Source organism: Prionailurus viverrinus, chromosome D4 (genome assembly GCF_022837055.1).
Source record: "Prionailurus viverrinus isolate Anna chromosome D4, UM_Priviv_1.0, whole genome shotgun sequence".
NCBI lineage: Eukaryota > Metazoa > Chordata > Mammalia > Carnivora > Felidae > Prionailurus > Prionailurus viverrinus.
In genome coordinates, this window is record NC_062573.1 from 55,996,915 (window position 1) to 56,001,865 (window position 4,951).

Sequence of the window (4,951 nt, forward strand, 5' to 3'; positions counted from 1 at the left end):
AATCCATTGTGTGCTTTTTGAAGCTATGATCAGCTAAGTAATGTACTATTGTGTTTGCCTTCTCTCCTTACCTGATGGAATCCTCTTTTTCTTCATTCTTGCTTCCCTGAGATTGCACTCCCCAATAAAACATTAGCACAAAATTTTTGCCTCAGGCCCTGGGTTTTTTTTTTTTTTTGGAAATTGAGGCTAAGAAAATGGATTCCAGGATTAGCCCTAAAAAGAAAACCCTCAGGATGGAATTTTTGAGTTGGGTTACCTACTTAACTAAAGACAATAAAGATCCTATTTCTGGTAGTAAGTGGGGTATTAAATGATCCCTGGCAGTGAAATCACAATGAAGTTTTGCCTGTGGTTAGGAAATGCAAGGTGGAGGGCAGCATATTTTCCTTAGCTGCCTCTAAAGTAGTTGATCTTTCCAGGGAAGCAAAGTCTGCATTGGTTTAATGGTCATGAACTCCTTTAGTTTTTGTTTGTCTGGGAAAGTCTTTATCTTTCCTTCTATTCTGAAAGACAGACTTGCTGGATAAAAGATTCTTAGCTGTATATTTTTCCAATTCAGCACATTGAATATTTCCTGCCTCTCCCTTCTGGCCTGCCAAGTTTCAGTGGATAGGTCTGCTACTACCCGTATGTGACTAACCTTGTAGGTTAAGGATCGTTTGCCATTAGGTGCTTTCAGAATTCTCTATCTTTGTATTTTGCCAGTTTCACTATGATATGTCATGGTGTTAACCTGTCTTTTTTATTGTGAAGGGAATCCTCTGTGCCTCCTGGACTTGGTTGCTTGTTTCCTTCTCCAGATTAGGGTAGTTCTCCGCTATAATTTGTTCAAATAAACCTTCTGCCCCTTTCTCTCACTCTTCTTCTGAAACTTCTCTAATACAGATTTGTTTTGTTTTATGGAATCATTTAGCTCTCTAATTCTCCCCCTCATGATCTAGTAATTTCCTTTCCATTTTTTTTTTCAGCTTCATCATTTTCCATAATTTTATCTTCTGTTTCACCTATTATCTCCTCTGCTTCTTTCATCCTCGCTGTCACTGTACCTAGTTTATTTTGCATTTCATTTATAGCATTTCTTAATTCATTGTGACTATTTCTTAGGTCTTTGATCTCTGCAGCAATAGATTCTCTCCTGTCTTCTATGCTTTTTTCAAGCCCAGCTATTAGTCTTATGATTGTTATTCTAAATTCTTATTCAGATATATTGTTTATATTTGTTTTGGACAATTCTCTGTCATTTTTTCCTGAATTTTCTTTTGAGGCAAATTCTTCCATTTCATCAGTTTGGCTAGGTTTCTGTCTTTTACATGTTTTATTTTTTTATTTATTTTTAAATTTTTTTTAATGTTTATTTATTTTTGAGATAGAGAGAGAGACAGAGCATGAACGGGGGAGGGTCAGAGAGAGAGGGAGACACAGAATCTGAAGCAGGCTCCAGGCTCCGAGCTGTCAGCACAGAGCGCGACATGGGGCTGGAACTCACAGACTGTGAGATCATGACCTGAGCCGAAGTTGGACGCTCAACCGACTGAGCCACCCAGGCGCCCCTCTTTTACATGTTTTAATAACTTGTTATATGACCTGCACCTGCAAGTACTACTATATTAAAAAGGGGTCACACACTGTCCAGAGCTTGGCACTTTAGGAAGTGTTTTTGAAGTGTGTTGCATGCACTCTGTTGCGTATTTGGCTGCTCTGTCCCACTGGTCAGTCCTCTGCAAAGCTCCTCCTTGCTAGTAGTGGTGGAGTATTTGGACCTTCAACTAGGTGTGCTTTGATTTGTTCGTTGAGGTAACCCTGGAAAAACAGGAAAGGAGGGGGAAGCCTGATCCCATACAAAAGAAAAATGAAAGGGAAGAAAAGAAGACCAAGCAGAGAGTCAAGCAAACTATAACGCTTAATCCAGAGAGAGAAAGGAAAATAAAGAAGCAGAAGATATAGAAAAGGTGTAAAAAGAATAGAGTAAAAATGCCTGATTAAACAAACAAAATGGAAAAAAAAGTGTGTGTGTATATATATATATATGTACATATATGCATACATATGTATATACATATATGCATACATATGTATATACATATACATACACATACATACATATATACATACATATTATACATATATAATATGTATGTATATATGTATGTGTATGTATATATGTAATATAATATGTATATATGTATATATGTAATATGTATATATGTATATATGTAATAATATATGTAATATAATATGTATGTATATATGTAACAAGAATTGACCAAAAACAAATCAGAAACTATGCACCTTATTCCAAAAGAGAAAAAGAAGAGGGTAGAAGGAAAAAGAAAAGAGAAGAGAAGACCAAACAGACAAATTGACAGATGGACAAACAGACAAAAACAAAAAACAGTTGTCTTTTGGTGACTGGGACCAGTGGCTGTGCTGGTCTGCAGGAGAGGCCGTCTGGTTGGCTCAGTGTCAGTCTTCCTCAAGTAAGCAGTTGCCATGCAAGGAGGGGTGGGGTTTGGTGTAAGAGGTCCCGCCTCCACTGGGGGCTGCCGTGCTGCTCCCTTAAGTCCCATGTGTTGCTGTTGGGGAGAAAAATGGCAACACTCCAATCTCTCCTTCCGGGTGGACCGGGTGTCTCCAACCATGCTATTCAGGCAGCCCTCACAGAACTGGCGTGGGTGATCAGCTTGCCTGGCTCCACAGTTATCCTTCATCTTCTAGGTGCTTAGCTGGCATTCGAAACCCGATGCCTTAAAGGGCCCTGCACCACGCAAACCCTGTTCAGGCGTAGTGCCCTGCAGATAAAAGGCCTTTGGCTGGTGCCTGCAGGGCCTTTCGTCCTTGGCAATATGCCCTCTTCCCACAGAACTCAAGGAAGGAGACTGTCCTCTCCCAGTGCTCCCCTGAGATTGCTATAGCACCCCAGGGCTGGCTCCTTCTCCATCAGGTGCATGCCTCTTCTGTAAACTGTGGCCTGCAGAAAGTCAGACTTTTGAAACCTCTGAAATTTCAGCTCCTAGAGCTGTTTGCAAAATAGAAACTGGCCTCTCCGTATTTCTCGTTCCCCAGTCCTTGGTCCGGGGAGGTTTTCCTTCATAATATTTCAATGCTGTAATTTCACATCCCCTCTGTCTTTCTCTTCCTTTTGTCTCTCCACAGAAGCAGTTCCTCCCCTTCATGCCTAAGCTGTTTTATCTCCCCCAATGCACATACATGCACTTCCATCTCACCAAGCTTATTTCCCTCCACCTATAGAGATCCTTCTGCCACTCCACAGATTGAATTCCTGGGTGTTCCAAGTGATCTAACTTGGATACAATTGTGTTGGAAGGATGAGGGGAAATCCCAACCCCCCTACTTTTCCACCATCTTTACTCCTCCCAGGGAAATCTGCATTGGGGTGTGGCCCAGCAGTGCCCACTCAGCAATCTCCCACACCATGGCCTCTGTCTAGGAGCTCACCTGCATCTACTGGCCCTCATCCTGCATGATGATGAGGTGACAGTCTCGAAGGATAAGATCAATGCCCTTATTAAAGCAGCAGGTATAAATGTTGAACCTTTCTGGATGGGCTTGCTTGCAAAGGCCATGGCCAATGTCAATATTGGGAGCCTCATCTGCACTGTAGGGTTGATGGACCTGCCCCAGCAGCTGGCACTGCACTGCTCCTTCTACCATGGCTGCGCCAGCTGAGAAGAAAGTGGAAACAAAGAAAGAAGAATCAGAGGAGTCTGATGATGACATAGGCTTTGGTCTTTTTGAATAAACCTCTTCTGTAAACTGTTCAATAAAAAACTGAATTCTTTTTTTTTTTTTTAATTTTTTTTTCAACGTTTATTTATTTTTGGGACAGAGAGAGACAGAGCATGAACGGGGGAGGGGCAGAGAGAGAGGGAGACACAGAATCGGAAGCAGGCTCCAGGCTCTGAGCCATCAGCCCAGAGCCTGACGCGGGGCTCGAACTCACGGACCGCGAGATCGTGACCTGGCTGAAGTCGGACGCTTAACCGACTGCGCCACCCAGGCGCCCCAAAAACTGAATTCTTAAAGAAAAAAAATAAAATTATATACTCTGGGCAGCTAATGGCTAACTTAAGGGATTCTCTGAAAACCAGCAGGATCAATGGCAGTCTGGCCTCAGGGTAGAATGGGTTGAAAATCAGATCCAGGGGCGCCTGGGTGGCGCAGTCGGTTGAGCGTCCGACTTCAGCCAGGTCACGATCTCGCGGTCCGTGAGTTCGAGCCCCGCGTCAGGCTCTGGGCTGGTGGCTCAGAGCCTGGAGCCTGTTTCCGATTCTGTGTCTCCCTCTCTCTCTGCCCCTCCTCCGTTCATGCTCTGTCTCTCTCTGTCCCAAAAATAAATAAACGTTGAAAAAATAAATTTAAAAAAAGAAAATCAGATCCAGATTCTAATTATAAGCACAGTAAAGATATAAAGGAATTTAAATTTGTAGCTTAATATGTATATACTATATTAAAACCAGGAGCCAGGTAGGAAAGAGGGCACAAAAAATCTGTTATGAGGATATTTAAATGGGTAAACCTAAGAACCCTCAACTAAAAATTTCCCTGAAATATTCCTGGACAGTGGAATATACCTGTTTCCTTTGCTAAAGGAAAACACCCTCCCCTTTCCTAAATCTGTACAATGCCCTCACCTGAAGCAGGTGCCTAATAAGATGATACTTGTTCTTGGGGCGCCTGGGTGGCGCAGTCGGTTAAGCGTCCGACTTCAGCCAGGTCACGATCTCACGGTCCGTGAGTTCGAGCCCCGCGTCAGGCTCTGGGCTGATGGCTCAGAGCCTGGAGCCTGTTTCCGATTCTGTGTCTCCCTCTCTCTCTGCCCCTCCCCCATTCATGCTCTGTCTCTCTCTGTCCCAAAAATAAATAAACGTTGAAAAAAAAATTAAAAAAAAAAAAAAAGATGATACTTGTTCTCTTTAAAAGCTGCCTC

General features: G+C 42.7%; 1 pseudogene; it reads left to right on the plus strand.

Moving 5' to 3' along the window:
* The first annotated feature begins 3,436 nt into the window (after positions 1-3,436).
* LOC125150919 (60S acidic ribosomal protein P1-like) lies at positions 3,437-3,763 on the plus strand (annotated as a pseudogene).
* Positions 3,764-4,951: the final 1,188 nt, after the last annotated feature.